The following is a 17,082-nucleotide window of genomic DNA, read 5'->3' on the forward strand; positions in this document are numbered from 1 at the left end:
TAAATAGCTCGTGTAACCGATAATATGTTGCTCGGACGAGCGCAAACACAGGGAGGTTTCTGGTACCCTTTAACACTGAATTAATACACTCGACAAGGTTCGCCGTCATGTGGCTCCATCAATGTCCCTCATCAAATGCTAATACCCAGTTTCTAAGTCCAATGGCATCGCACCATTGAGCATATGCCTCTTCTCGCTCTTGCAACCTCTTATAGTTGATATTATACTCCTCCACCGTCTTTGAATACCCTACGTTAACAATAAGTTCTTGCAAGTGTGAGACTTTGAATGCCCCTTAAAAATTTGCTACCAATGTGCCTAATACAAAACATCCACCATGCTCTTGGAGGTTGCCAATCACCTCCGAAACGATTTATTGTTGCCCGGATTCACTCATGTCGATCTGAGATTATATCCATACCATATCTTCTAACAACATGCCTTCATAAATTATTGAGAAAAAAGTATCACGCATCAGCAGCCTCTCCCTCATGCAAAAGCGATAGGCACAATATTCTAGTTCCCATCTTGTGCAACAGCAACCAAAAGCGCACCTTTGTATTTTCCATAAAGGTGTGTGCCATCAACCTGAACCAGAGGCTTGCAATACTTGAATCTCCAAATGCATGGATTGAAACTCCAAATGCATGGATTGAAACTCCAAAATATGCGGTGAATTATCCTGACATCGTCCGTCTCCTCACTCCCATTGTACAGGGGTCGTGTTTCTATTTGGACAATTGAGTCAGGCATCTTCTAAACCATGACGGAGAACCACCATGGCAAAACTTGGTAATAATCTTCCCAACCACCGAAAACTTGGACTATGGACTTCTACTTTGCCAACCAAACCTTTCGGTAACCGATGGTGTAGTTGAACCTTGATTGGACTTTCGCAATTATAGATTTCACCTTGATGGATGGGTCGGTCTTAACTAATGGCCTTATACCCTCAACAACTGTGTCTGAGTTCAACTTGAAATGATCTTGTGAAATTATTCCCATGATGCACGTGTGCCTACCATTGTATCTCCGCATCTCCCAACAACCTTTTTCTGCGTATCAACCTGGCTCAGATAAGCTGGTGCACGAAATTGTGATCTCAACGGCGCTAAAAACTTGGTACGCACGATTGTAATCACAACTCCTTTTTACAGCTCCACACAACTAACCAGCAAGTGCACTGGGTTGTCCAAGTAATAAACCTTACGTGAGTAAGGGTCGATCCCACGGAGATTGTCGGCTTGAAGCAAGCTATGGTCATCTTGTAAATTTCAGTCAGGCAGATTCAAATGGTTATGAGGTTTTGATAATTAAAAGATAAATAAAATCTAAGATAAGATAGAGATACTTATGTAATTCATTGGTGGAAATTTTAGATAAGCGTATGGAGATGCTTTGCTCCTTCTGAATATCTGCTTTTCTACTGTCTTCATTCAATCATTCATACTCCTTTCCATGGCAAGCTGTATGTTGGGGGATTACCGTTGTCAATGGCTACCGTCTGTCCTCTCAGTGAAAATGGTCCATCTACGCTGTCACCGCAGGGCTAATCATCTGTTGATTCTCACTCATGTTGGAGTAGGATCCATTGATCCTTTTGCGTCTGTCACTATGCCCAACACTCGCGAGTTTGAAGCTCGTCACAGTCATCCCATCCCAAATCCTACTCGAAATACCACAGACAAGGTTTAGACTTTCCGGATCTCAAGAATGCTGCCAATTGATTCTAGCTTATACCACGAAGACTCCGATCTTTCGGAATGGAGGCTAAGAGATATGCATTCAAGCTTGTTTTCATGTAGAACGGAAGTGGTTGTCAGGCACGCGTTCATAAGTGAGAATGGTGATGAGTGTCGCATAATCATCACATTCATCATGTTCTTGTGTGTGAATGAATATCTTAGAATAAGCATAAGCTTGAATTGAATAGAAAAACAATAGTACTTTGCATTAATTCATGAAGAACAGCAGAGCTCCACACCTTAATCTATGGGTGTAAAAACTCCACCGTTGAAAATACATAAGTAATGAAGGTCCAGGCATGGCCGTGAGGCCAGCCTCCAAACGTGTACAATATGATCTATGATAGCATAAAAATGATCAAGGATATAAAATAAATCACTAAAAGTAGTTTTTATACTAAACTAGTAGCTAGGGTTATAGAAAATAAGTAACTAAGTGCAGAAATTCACTTCCGGGGCCCACTTGGTGCATGCTTGGGCTGAGCATTGAAGCTTTCACGTGTAAAGACTCTTCTTGGAGTTAAACGCCAGCTTTGGTGCCAGTTTGGGCGTTTAACTCCAGCTTTTATGCCAGTTCTGGCGTTTAACGCCAGAATAAGGTAGAAAGTGGGCGTTCAAACGCCAATTTGCGTTATCAAAACTCAGGAAAAGTATGAACTATTATATATTGCTGGAAAGCCCAGGATGTCTACTTTCCAACGCAATTGAGAGCTTGCCAATTGGGTTTCTGTAGCTCTAGAAAATCCATTTCGAGTGCAGGGAGGTCAGAATCCAACAGCATCTACAGTCCTTTTTCAGCCTCTGAATCATATTTTTGCTCAGGTCCCTCAATTTCAGCCAGAAAATACCTAAAATAATAGAAAAATACACAAACTCATAGTAAAGTCTAGAAATGTGAATTTTGCATAAAAACTAACTAAAACATACTGAAAACTCTGTAAAAACAGTGCTAAAAAGCGTATAAATTATCCGCTCATCACAACACCAAACTTAAATTGTTGCTTGTCCCCAAGCAACTAAGAACAAAATAGGATAAAAAGAAGAGAATATACATTGAATTCCGAAAACATCTATGAAGATTAGTCTTAATTAGATGAGCGGGGCTCTTAACTTTTTGCTTCTGAACAGTTTTGGCATCTCACTTTATCCTTTGAAGCTTAGAATGATTGGCATCTATAGGAACTCAGAATTCAGATAGTGTTATTGATTCTCCTAGTTCAGTATGTTGATTCTTGAACACAGTTACTTTATGAGTCTTGGCCGTGACCCTAAGCATTTTGTTTTCCAGTATTACCACAGGATACATAAATGCCACAGACACATAACTGGGTGAACCTTTTCAAATTATGACTCATCTTTGCTAGAGTCCCCAATTAGAGGTGTCCAGGGTTCTTAAGCACACTCTTTTTGCTTTGGATCACGACTTTAACCGCTCAGTCTCAAGCTTTTCACTTGACACCTTCACGCCACAAGCACATGGTTAGGGATAGCTTGGTGTAGCGGCTTAGGCCAGGATTTTATTCCTTTAGGCCCTCCTATCCACTGATGCTCAAAGCCTTGGATCCTTTTTATTTTACCCTTGCCTTTTGGTTTAAAGGGCTATTGCCTTTTTCTGCTTGCTTTTTCTTTTTCCTTCTTTTTCTTTTATTTTTTTGCCCTTTTTTTTCGCAAGCTTTTCACTGCTTTTTCTTGCTTCAAGAATCAATTTTATGATTTTTCAGATTATCAATAACATTTCTCCTTTTCCATCATTATTTCAAGAGCCAACAATTTTAACATTCATAAACAACAAATTCAAAAATATGCACTGTTCAAGCATTCATTCAGAAAACAAAAAGTATTGCCACCACATCAAAATAATTAAACTATTTTAAAATTCGAAATCCATGTACTTCTTTTTTTTGCAATTGAAAACATTTTTCATTTAAGAAAGGTGATGGATTCATAGGACATTCATAGCTTTAAGGCATAGACACTAGACACTAATGATCATGTAATAAAGGCACAAACATAAACAAACATAAAGCATAGAGAACAAAAAATAGAAAAATAAAGAACAAGGAAATTAAAGAACGGGTCCACCTTAGTGATGGCGGCTAGTTCTTCCTCTTGAAGATCTTATGGAGTGCTTTAGCTCCTCAATGTCTCTTCCTTGCCTTTGTTGCTCTTCCCTCATGGCTATTTGATCCTCTCTAATTTCATGGAGAATAATGGAGTGCCCTTGGTGCTCCATCCTTAGTTGTTCCATGTTGGAACTCAAATCTCCTAAGGAGGTGTTGATTTGCTCCCAATAGTTGTGTGGAGGAAAATACATCCCTTGAGGTATTTCAGGGATTTCTTGATGAGGGACTTCCTCATGCTCTTGTTGAGGTCCATGAGTGGGGTCTCTTGCTTGCTCCATCTTTTTTTAGTGATAGGCTTATCCTCTTCAATGAAGGTGTCTTCCTTTATGACAAATCCAGCTAAATTACATAGATGACAAATGAGATGAATCTCTCCATCTCCCATGACTCGACGGTGGAAGCAATTGCCTTTCCTTTCCTCTTTCTAGAGGTTTCTCCAGCCTTAGGTGCCATAAATGGTTATGGAAAAATAAAAAGCAATACTTTTACCACACCAAACTTAAAAAGTTTGCTCGTCCTCGAGCAAAGACGATAGAATGAAGGAGAAGAAGAAGAAAATGGAGGAGATGGATGGAAAGGGTGAATTCTTCCAAGGGGGTATAAGGTGTTTGTGATGTGTGAAATTGAAGGAGTGATGAGGGGTATATATAGAAGTGGGGGAGGGTTAGGTTCGTGTATTTGGGGTTGGGTTTGGAAGGGAAAAAGAGTTTTGAATTTGAAGGTAGGTGGTGTTTTAGGGAAAAGTGAATGAGGTGATTAGTGAAGGGTATTTGGGAAGAGATATGGAGGTGATTGGTGAAGGGTATTTGGAGAAGAGTGTTATGAAAAGGTGTGAAGAAGAGAGAGTGAGATGAGGTTGGTGGGGATCCTGTGGGGTCCACAGATCCTGAGGGGTCAAGGATTTAGCATCCCTGCTCCATTTAGGCGTGCAAAATGCCCTTAGAGTGCAATTATGGCGTTAAACGCCAGGTTGCTGCTTGTTTCTGGCGTTTAACGCCATCTTTTCTCCCTTTCTTGGCGTTTAACACCAACTTAGTGCCCTGTTCTGGCGTTAAACGCCAGTCTGGTGCCTATTTCTGGCGTTAAACACCCAGAATGGTGCCAGACTGGGCGTTTAACGCCCATTCTGCTACTCTTACTGGCGTTTAAACGCCAGTAAGCTCTTCCTCCAGGGTGAGCTATTTTTAATGCTGTTTTTCATTCTGTTTTTTATTTTTCAGTTGTTTTTTATGACTTCACATGATCATCAACCTACAGAAAACATAAAATAACAATGGAAAATAAATAGATATAATTAAATAACATTGGGTTGCCTCCCAATAAGCACTTCTTTAATGTCAATAGCTTGACAGTGAGCTCTCATGGAGCCTCACAGATAATCAGAGCAGGGTTGGGGCCTCTCAACACCAAACTTAGAGTTTGGTTGTGGCCTCTCAACACCAAACTTAGAGTTTAGTTGTGGCCTCCCAACACCAAACTTAGAGTTTGAATGTGGGGGTTTTATTTGACTCTGTATTGAGAGAAACTTTTCATGCTTCCTCTCTATGGTTACAGAAGGAGAACCTTGAGTCTTGAATACAAGGTAGTCCTCATTCAACTGAAGGACTAACTCTCCTCTGTCAACATCAATCACAGGTTTTGCTGTGGCTAGGAAGGGTCTGCCAAGGATGATGGATTCATCCTCATCCTTCCCAGTGTCTAGGATTATGAAATCAACAGGGATGTAAAGGCCTTCAACCTTCACTAGCACATCCTCTACTAGTCCATAAGCCTGTTTCATTGATTTGTCTGCCATCTCTAGTGAGATTCTTGCAGCTTGTACCTCAAAGATTCCCAGTTTCTCCATTACAGAGAGTGGCATGAGGTTTATCCCTGACCCCAGGTCACACAGATCCTTCTCAAAGGTCATTGTGCCTATGGTACAAGGTATGAAGAATTTTTCGGGATCCAGTTTCTTCTGAGGTAATGTCTGCCTCATTAATGCACTCAGTTCATTGGTGAACAAGGGGGGTTCATCCTCCCAAGTCTCATTACCAAACAACTTGGCATTCAGCTTCATGATTGCTCCTAGATACTTGGCAACTTGCTCTTCAGTGATGTCTTCATCCTCTTCAGAGGAAGAATATTCATCAGAGCTCATGAATGGCAGAAGGAAGTTCAATAGAATCTCTATGGTCTTTGTATGAGCCTTAGATTCCTTTGGTTTCTCAAAGGGAAACTCCTTTCTGTCCAGAGGACGTCCCATGAGGCTTTTCTCACTGGGACTCATGTCCTCCTCACTCTCTCCAGGTTCGGCCATGTTAGTCATGGTTATGGCCTTGCACTCTCTCGGGATTTTTTTCTGTATTGCTTGGGAGAGTACTGGGAGGAGTTTCAGTAATCTTCTTACTCAGCTGACCCACCTGTGCCTCCAAATTTCTAATGGAGGACCTTGTTTCATTCATAAAACTTAGTGTGGTCTTGGATAGATCAGAGACTGTGGTTGCCAGGCCAGAATGACTCTGTTCAGAATTCTTTGTCTGTTGCTGAAAAGATGATGGAAAAGGCTTGCTATTGCTAAACCTATTTCTTCCACCATTATTGTTGAAGCCTTGTTGAGGCTTCTGTTGGTCCTTCCATGAGAAATTTGGATGATTTCTCCATGAAAGATTATAGGTGTTTCCATAGGGTTCTTCCATGTAATTCACCTCTGCCATTGCAGGGTTCTCAGGATCATAAGCTTCTTCTTCAGAAGATGCTTCTTTAGTACTGTTGGATACAGCTTGCAATCCATTCAGACTCTGAGAAATCATATTAACTTTCTAAGTCAATATTTTGTTCTGAGCCAATATGGCATTCAGAGTATCAATTTCAAGAACTCCCTTCTTTTGAGGCGTCCCATTATTCACAGGACTCCTCTCAGAGGTGTACATGAACTGGTTATTTGCAACCATTTCAATGAGTTCCTGAGCTTCTACAGGGGTTTTCAGATGAAGAGATCCTCCTACAGAATGGTCCAATGACATTTTTGACAACTCAGACAGACCATCATAGAATATACATATGATGCTCCATTCTGGAAGCATGTCAGAAGGACACCTTTTGATCAATTGCTTATATATTTCCCAAGCTTCATAGAGGGACTTACTTTCCTTCTATTTGAAGGTTTGGATTTCCACTCTAAGCTTGCTCATCTTTTGAGGTGGAAAAAATTTGGCCAGGAAAGCACTGACCAGCTTTTCCCAAGAGTTCAGGCTTTCCTTAGGTTGTGAATCCAACAATGTCCTAGCTCTATCTCTTACAGCAAAAGGGAAAAGCATAAGCCTGTAGACCTCGGGATTAACTCCATTGGTCTTGACAGTGTCACAGATTTGCAAGAATTCAGCTAAGAACTAATGGGGATCTTCCAATGGAAGTCCATGAAACTTGTAATTCTGTTGCATTAGAGAAACTAATTGAGGCTTAAGCTCAAAGTTGTTTGCTCCAATGGCAGGAATTGAGACGCTTCTTCCATAGAAGTTAGAAGAGGGTGCAATAAAGTCACCAAGCATCTTCCTTGCATCTCCACCATTGTTATTGGGTTTGGCCATGTCTCCTTCTTTTTCGAAAATTTATGTCAGGTCCTCTCCAGAGGGTTGTGCTTTAGCTTCTCTTAGTTTCCTCTTAAGAGTCCTTTCAGGTTCAGGATCAGCTTCAATAAGAATGTCTTTATCCCTGTTCCTGCTCATATGAAAAAGAAGAGAACAGAAAAGAAGAAGAATTCTCTATGTCACAGTATAGAGATTCCTTATGTGAGTAGAAGAAGAGAAGAATAGAGGAAGGAGAAGAGAAAAACTCGAACACAGAGAAGAAGAGGGGGTTCGAATTATGAGTAGAAGAGGAGTGTTAGTAGATAAATAAATAAATAGAGAGATGAGAGGGAGAGTTTTCGAAAATAATTAAAAAGAAAAGAAAAATATTTTTGTTTTTATTTAAAATCAGTTATAATTCGAAAATTAAAAAGAGAAACAAAATAAAATTTGAAAACTAAATAAATTACTTAATAAAAAAGATTTTTGAGAAAGTGGTTAGTGATTTTCGAAAATCAGAGAGAGGAAAGTAGTTAGATAGTTTAAAAAAAAATTTTAAAATCAAACAAAAAGTTAGGTGGTTAATTGAAAAGGATTTTGAAAATCAATTTTGAAAAGATAAGAAGTTAGAAAAGATTGTGAAATTAAGTTTTGAAAAAGATATGATTGAAATTTATTTTGAAAAAGATTTGAAAAAAAAAAGAAATTTAAAAAAACAGATTTAATTTTTGAAATTAAAGTTAATTACCTGACTAATAAGAAACAAAAAGATATGATTCTAAAATTTAAAGATTGAATCTTTCTTACTAGGCAAGTAATAACTTAAAATTTTGAATCAATCACATTAATTGTTAGTAAAAATTTTGGAAAATATGAAATAAAAATAAGAAAAATATTTTGAAAATCAATTTTTTAATTTTCGAAAAAAGATGAAAGAAAAATGAAAAAGATTTGATTTTTGAAAAGGTTTTGAAAAGATAGGATTTTTAAATTGAAAATCTGATTTGACTCATAAGAAACAACTAGATTTTTAAAATTTTTTGACTAAGTCAATCCAAATTTTCGAGATTTATGAGAAGAATAAGGGAAAGATATTTTTTATTTTTGAATTTTTACTGAGGTGAGAGAAAAACATCAAACTGACTCAAAACATGAAAATTCAAAATCAAAACACATGATGCATGCAAGAACACTTTGAGTGTCAAGATGAACACCAAGAAAACTTTGAATGTCAAGATGAACACCAAGAACTTATTTTTGAAAATTTTTAAGAAAAGACACACATGCAAGACACCAAACTTAGAAATTTTCAATGTTTAGACACTAACAAATTGAAGATGCATATGAAAAATAAGAAAAGACACAAAACATGAAAATGCAAAGATGAAACAAAGAAAATCATCAAGAACAACTTGAAGATTATGAAGGACACATGCATGAATTTTCGAAAATTTTTAGGAAATTAAAAAGATGCAATTGACACCAAACTTAAAAATTAACACTAAACTCAAATAAAAAACATCAAATTATTTTTGGTTTTATGATTTTATTATTTTTTTTTTTTTTGGATTTTTCGAAAATTAATTTTGAAAAATAAAATAAGGAAATTCAAAATTTTTAATAAGAATTCCAAGAATCATGCAATGTTAGTCTAAAGCTCCGGTCCAAGAATTAGACATGGCTTACTAGCCAGCCAAGCTTTCAGTGAAAGCTACGGTCCAAAATACTAGACATGGCCAATGGCCAGCCAAGCTTTAGCAGATCATTACATTCAACAGCAAGATTGATAGAAATCAACAAGCTCTTCTGATGATAAGTTGAAACCTCGGTCCAAAAGATTAGACATGGTTTCACAGCCAGCCAGACTTCAACAAATTATCATGAAACTCTAGAATTCATTCTTAAAAATTTTGAAGACATAGAATAATTTATTTATTTTAAAATTTTTTTTGAATTTTTCAAAAATAAAAATAAAATAAAATTACCTAATCTGAGCAACAAGATGAACCGTCAGTTGTCCAACCTCGAACAATCCCCGACAACGGTGCCAAAAACTTGGTGCATGAAATTGTGATCTCAACGGCGCCAAAAACTTGGTACGCACGATTGTAATCTCAACTCCTTTTCACAACTCCGCACAACTAACCAGCAAGTGCACTGGATCGTCCAAGTAATAAACCTTACCTGAGTAAGGGTCGATCCCACGGAGATTGTCGGCTTGAAGCAAGCTATGGTCATCTTGTAAATCTCAGTCAGGCAGATTCAAATGTTATGATGTTTTGATAATTAAAAGATAAATAAAATCTAAGATAAGATAGAGATACTTATGTAATTCATTGGTGGGAATTTCAGATAAGCATATGGAGATGCTTTGCTCCTTCTGAATCTCTGCTTTCCTACTGCCTTCATTCAATCATTCATACTCCTTTCCATGGCAAGCTGTATGTTGGGGGATCACCGTTGTCAATGGTTACTGTCCATCCTCTCAGTGAAAATGGTCTATCTGCGCTGTCACCGCAAGGCTAATCATCTGTCGGTTCTCACTCATGTTGGAGTAGGATCCATTGATCCTTTTGCGTCTGTCACTACGCCCAACACTCGCGAGTTTGAAGCTCGTCACAGTCATCCCATCCCAGATCCTACTCGGAATACCACAGACAAGGTTTAGACTTTCCGGATCTCAAGAATACTGCCAATTGATTCTAGCTTATACCACGAAGACTCCGATCTTTCGGAATGGAGGCTAAGAGATACTCATTCAAGCTTGTTTTCATGTAGAACGGAAGTGGTTGTCAAGCATGCGTTCATAAGTGAGAATGGTGATGAGTGTCACATAATCATTACATTCATCATGTTCTTGTGTGCGAATGAATATCTTAGAATAAGAATAAGCTTGAATTGAATAGAAAAACAATAGTACTTTGCATTAATTCATGAAGAACAGCAGAGCTCCACACCTTAATCTATGGGGTGTAGAAACTCCACCATTGAAAATATATAAGTAATGAAGGTCCAGGCATGGCCGTGAGGCCAACCTCCAAATGTGTACAATATGATCTATGATAGCATAAAACTGATCAAGGATATAAAATAAATCAATAAAAATAGTTTTTATACTAAACTAGTAGCTAGGGTTACAGAAAATAAGTAACTAAGTGCAAAAATTCACTTCCGGGGCCCACTTGGTGGGTGCTTGGGCTGAGCATTGAAGCTTTCATGTGTAGAGACTCTTCTTGGAGTTAAACGCCGGCTTTGGTGCCAGTTTGGGTGTTTAACTCCAGCTTTTATGCCAGTTTTGGTGTTTAACGCCAGAATAGGGTAGAAAGTGGGCGTTCAAACGCCAGTTTGCGTTATCAAAACTCGAGCAAAGTATGGACTATTACATATTGGTGGAAAGCCCAGGATGTCTACTTTTCAACGCAATTGAGAGCGTGCCAATTGGGTTTCTGTAGCTCCAGAAAAAGCGTATAAATTATCCACTCATCACAACACCAAACTTAAATTGTTGCTTGTCCCCAAGCAACTAAGAACAAAATAGGATAAAAAGAAGAGAATATACATTGAATTCTGAAAACATCTATGAAGATTAGTCTTAATTATATGAGCGGGGCTCTTAGCTTTTTGCTTCTGAACAGTTTTGGCATCTCACTTTATCCTTTGAAGTTCAGAATGATTGGCATCTATAGGAACTCAGAATTCAGATAGTGTTATTGATTCTCCTAGTTCAATATGTTGATTCTTAAATACCTGAAATCACAGAAAAACACACAAACTCATAGTAAAGTCTAGAAATGTGAATTTTGCATAAAAACTAATAAAAACATAGTAAAAACTAACTAAAACATACTGAAAACTCTATAAAAATAGTGCCAAAAAGCATATAAATTATCCGCTCATCATAAGCCAATCGCACCCATGCCCATACGTCTTGTATTTTGCATAGAATGTCTGTGGCTCGGACTCATAAACATTGTAGTCGACTCCTCTAGAGTAAATGTAACTTCTAATTGCCATGACGACTGACTTTCTAGAACTATATTCCATTCCAATCCTGAACTCCCCGTCCTCAGGATCAGCAACACTATTTAATAAATAATTCAATAATGTCATTGAGAAACCATAATGAATACTAACATAATCCTGAACTATTTTCATAGGTTTTTAATTAAATTTCTTGTGACTTCTAACAGAATTTAATAAATAATCAAATATTTGGAGTTGAGATAATGTTTATATGTTTTTAGAAATTTTTGGCCCAAAAAGTAGCAAAAATTAAGGTTACTTCACACGAAAGGCACAAAGTGTAGCCCAAGAAGCGAGGCCCAAAAAGTGTGGCTCAAGAAAAATGAAGACACACGCACATGAGGCATGCCAACACGCAAAGAAGCACACCCAGCAGAAGCTCCCTACACCCGGTAGCCTTGTCCCACGCCCAGCAGACCTGTTCCTACGCCCGGCGGATCCTCCCCAGCCTTGATGCATGCCCGATGGCCTCCATGCAACCTTTGAAGCATGTCCAGTGGATGAAGCCCACGCCTGGCATATGGTCATCACTGTAAGTGGAATTTTAGGCCTTTTGCTCAATCTTTCACTAATTCAAGTCAAAATTGACTATAATTACAACTCTCGACGTGGAAGATTCAATAAATTAAGGTCCAAACTTAATTATCCACATTATCAAAATCCTTAATCACATTCAAAAAAGTTGAAGATATAGAATACCTGTTATTAATTCTCTCTAGAAGCATAAGAGATTTGGTTTCCAGAGTTTGAATTAATTTTTTATTTTGAATTTAAAATTGAAGTCTAGGCTTATCTTTCATTCCGGAAGATAAGTAGTTATTTTATCTCTCTCTTAAGGGTAAAATTAGTTTAGTTTTGAATTTAAATTCTAGAATTTAGGGTATAAATAAGTGAGCATAGCTCACAAAGAAGATCATGAAGTCCTCAAACTACTTCTCTTCTTGTTTTTCTTACTTCTTCATGGGTAACTAATTCTCTGTCAAAGGGTTAGGAGCTCTGTTTATATTTTCTATGGATAATTAATCTATGTTTATTTTATTTCAAAGTCTTGCATTGATCTATTTCATGATTGAATTATTCGTTCTTCATTCGGATTAGTGGATCAAAAAGTAAGCTAATTCTTCTTGGATTCTTTTATTATAATTGAAAATTTTGATATTTGAATCAAAGCTTAAAAACTCTTTCACATGACTATTTGAATTTGGTTAGGAATAGCAATTCAATTAGTGTGCGACACATACATGATTTTCAATCACTCTAATTTTGAATAAGTGACATATAATTCGAATTAGAACAACTTTTGAAAATTATATTTTCTTTTAAGGTGTAACTAGACAGGACTAGCTTGAATATGTGACATATAATTCGACCTAAGGGCTATTTTTAATTTTATTTGAATTTAAAATTAATTTTTGTACTTAATCTCTTGATCAATTAATTGACGCCTAATTAATGCTTGCGAATTTGAGGAGCAAAAAAATTGGAAATAAGTTACTAAAGGTTTTGTCGTTAAAGATCTTTGCAAACTTCAAGATAAATAAACAAGATTGGTTTTTCTAAGAGTATAAGCATCTCCAAAGACCTTGACTCTCATCATTACTGTCTTTTCTCAATTTATCATTCAAGTCCACTATCCGTGGCATCCAAGCATTTAGCATTTAAGATTCTCAAGGCTCCCAATAAGATACTCTCTTTCCCTCTTCGATCAACAATCAGATTTTATTAATCTAGTTAGGTTTTTTAATTAGTAATTTGCTTATTCAAACCTTTAATTCTCATGGGAACAATATTCACTCACCATGGTATTACTTATGCGCTCTGTTGCACTTGCCGGTATCCATGAGTTTCAATTTTCTCGCATCATATTTTTGGCGCCGTTGCCAGGTATTAATTGAGATTGACAACTTAACGTTCGGTTAAATCATAACTTAGATGTTATTAATTTCTTTTATTTTATTTTGTTTTTAATTTCTTTATTTCTCTTCTATGTTCTTTCTGTCTTTTCTTTTACTTTCTTTATATTTTCTTTCTCTTTCATGTTCTTTTTCTTTTTCCTTATTTTTGTTGTTCTTGATTTTTGTTTCATGTTTCTATTCCCTTTCCTATTCACTCTTTTTATCTACATACGTTTACGTTTATTAATCTAAGAAAAATTTAAAATTTAAATCGTATTCCTTATTCCTTTCATTAGTTTAAATTTTTTTCTGTAGTTTTCTTAGATTTTCTTTTTCTTTGTCCCTACTTTCTTTTAACGTTCTTTTAGTTCTTTATCATATTTAAATTACTTCTTTCTCCTCTTTATTCCATAAAGTGCATTTAATGTTGCTTCCATTATTGTCCTGCATGCAAGAAGGAGGAGATTCAACACTCTAATACGATCTTAAGATAGAGTTAACTCTATTCCGATTAAGTAAGAAAGCAAGAGCCAGGAGACAAGAAGAAGAACGAATGGCAGACGACTGAAACAATACAAGAAGGACCTTGAAGATTATAACACACCTACCTCTGACAGTTGTGGAGACAGAATAGTAAAGCCCATAGTTTAAGCAAATAACTTTGAACTCAAGCCTTCACTCATCCAACTAGTACAAAGAGATCAATTCGGAGATAGCCCTCAAGAGGATCCGAACATCCACATAGAAAATTTTTTGCAACTATATGATACTGTGAAAAGTAATTAAGTTAACCACGAAGCCATCCGACTAAGACTATTTCCCTTTTCTTTGAGGAGCTGAGCCACATAATGGCTCCAATCACAACCCTTGGGCAGCATCACCTCATGGGAGGATCTACTTAGTAAATTCCTAATAAATACTTTCCACCTCAAAAGTTGGTCCGGTTAAGGAATGACATCAATTTATTCTCCCAGAAGGAGGGTGAGTCACTCTATGAAACTTGGAAAAGATATAAGGAGAAAAGCTTAGAAGATGTCCACATCATGTTTTTTTCGAATAGCTTCAAATCCAAACTTTTATCATGGTATTTCTCAAACCTCGAGAGCAATGATTGACTCATCGGCTAGGAGTTCTCTGCATAGGAAAACACTTGAAGAAGCATTGGAATTAATAGAGACAGTGGCGGCCAATAATTCTATGTATTCATCTGAAAGAGCCACTAAAAGGGTGTAATGGCACTAGATACCATAGATGCTCTCATAGCACGGAGCGAGGCGATGGCCAAACAAATACAGTCCCTCACAAAACAGATCAAGCAGAATCAAGTAGCAGCCATCAAAAGCCAAGCTTCATGTGATATGTGTGGAGGAGAACATCCAAGTGAACAATGTGATTTATGCACTGGGGGCCATTCAATCTATGAGCAAGTAAACTTCATGAGATATTTCTCAAAGGCGGAGAACGATCCCTTTTCAAAAACTTATAATCCTGGTTAGAGAAATCACCCCAACTTTGGCCGGAGTAATGAAGGACAAAGAAACTTCAGCAATTCATATCAACCAACCAATCATCAAAATCACCCCTTGAGCTTACGGTGGAGAAACTAATAATCAAGTGCAATTTCCAAAAACCAATAAGCTTCCATAAGAAACCTAGAGGTAGCAAGTAGAACAGATGGCCAAGCAACTAGCAGAAAGGGGCACCACTTTCCTTCCTAGTGACACTATACCCAATCCTAGAGAAGAATGTAAGGCCATCTCCTTAAGAAGTGGAATAGTAATCAATAAAGTACTTCCTAAGGAGAACAAGAAGACAATCGAATACCCTCGAAAGGAACAAAGGGAAGAGAACTTAGAGGAAGCTCCCACATTAACAAAATTCAAAAAAGACAGAGTGAAAATCTATGAATCAATCAAATGCCCCTATATGACCATTGATTTGGTTAATAACCTAGTCTAAGAAGTTGCGGACAAAGGAATCCTTGAAGACCCTTCATATTCCAAAGCTAAATAAGAATTGGACAATACATGGCTCATAAAAGATGATGCTGGGGGAAGCTGTGAGATACTGGTGCACGAAATTGTGATGTCCAGGCTCAAACAATCCCTGGCAACGTGAGCAACTTGATACGCGCAATCGTGATTACACTTTGATTATGTAAAATTCATGGCTCTTTCTTTCCCTGGCAATGGCGCCAAGAACATGGTGCCAATACCATGGTTCACAACTTCGATACAACTAACCAGCAAGTGCACTGGGTCGTCCAAGTAATACCTTACGTGAGTAAGGGTCGAATCCCACGGAGATTGTTGGTATGAAGCAAGCTATGGTTACCTTGCAAATCTCAGTTAGGCATATATAAATTGATAATGATGTTTTCGAATAATAAATAATAGAATAGGGATAGAGGTACTTATGTAAATCATTGGTAGGAATTTCAGATAAGCGAATGGAGATGCTTTTCGTTCCTCTGAACCTCTGCTTTCCTGCTATCTTCATCCAATCAGTCTTACTCCTTTCCATGGCTGGCTTTATGTGATACATCACCATTGTCAACGGCTACTTTCGGTCATCTCTCGGGAAAATGATCCAATGCCCTGTCACGGCACGGCTAATCGTCTGGAGGCATCACCCTTGTCAATGGCTTCACCTTATCCTCTCAGTGAAAATGATCAACGCACCCTGTCACGGCACGGCTATTCATCTGTTGGTTCTCGATCATGCTGGAATAGGATTTACTATCCTTTTGCGTCTGTCACTAACGCCCTGCAATCCCGAGTTTGGAGCTCGTCACAGTCATTCATTCATTGAATCCTACTCGGAATACCACAGACAAGGTTTAGACCTTCCGGATTCTCTTGAATGCCGCCATCATTCTAGCTTATACCACGAAGATTCTGGTTAGGAGATCTAAGAGATACTCATTCAGTCGAAGGTAGAACGGAAGTGGTTGTCAGGCACGCGTTCATAGGGAATGATGATGATTGTCACGTTCATCACATTCAGGTTGAAGTACGAATGAATATCTTGGAAGCGAAACAAGATGAATTGAATAGAAAACAGTAGTACTTTGCATTAATCTTTGAGGAACAGCAGAGCTCCACACCTTAATCTATGGAGTGTAGAAACTCTACCGTTGAAAATACATAAGTAAAAGGTCCAGGCATGGCCGAGATGGCCAGCCCCCTAAACGAGATCACAGGCTCAGAATACAATCCAGGATGTCTAATACAATAGTAAAAGGTTCTATTTATAATAAACTAGCTACTAGGGTTTACAGAAGTAAGTAATTGATGCATAAATCCACTTCCGGGGCCCACTTGGTGTGTGCTTGGGCTGAGCTTGAGTGTTACACGTGTAGAGGTCCTTCTTGGAGTTGAATGTCAGCTTTTGTGCCATTTTGGGCGTTCAACTCTGGTTTTGGCTCCTTTTCTGGCGCTGGACGCCAGGTTTGGGTAGAAAGCTGGCGTTGAACGCCAGTTTACGTCATCTATTCTTAACCAAAGTATAAACTATTATATATTTCTGGAAAGCCCTGGATGTCTACTTTCCAACGCAATTGGAAGCGCGCCATTTCGAGTTCTGTAGCTCCAGAAAATCCACTTTGAGTGCAGGGAGGTCAGAATCCAACAACATCAGCAGTCCTTCTTCAACCTCTGAATCTGATTTTTGCTCAAGTCCCTCAATTTCAGTCAGAAAATACCTGAAATCACAGAAAAACACACAAACTCATAGTAAAGTCCAGAAA

This window comes from Arachis hypogaea, chromosome 19 (genome assembly GCF_003086295.3).
Source record: "Arachis hypogaea cultivar Tifrunner chromosome 19, arahy.Tifrunner.gnm2.J5K5, whole genome shotgun sequence".
Classification (NCBI taxonomy): domain Eukaryota; kingdom Viridiplantae; phylum Streptophyta; class Magnoliopsida; order Fabales; family Fabaceae; genus Arachis; species Arachis hypogaea.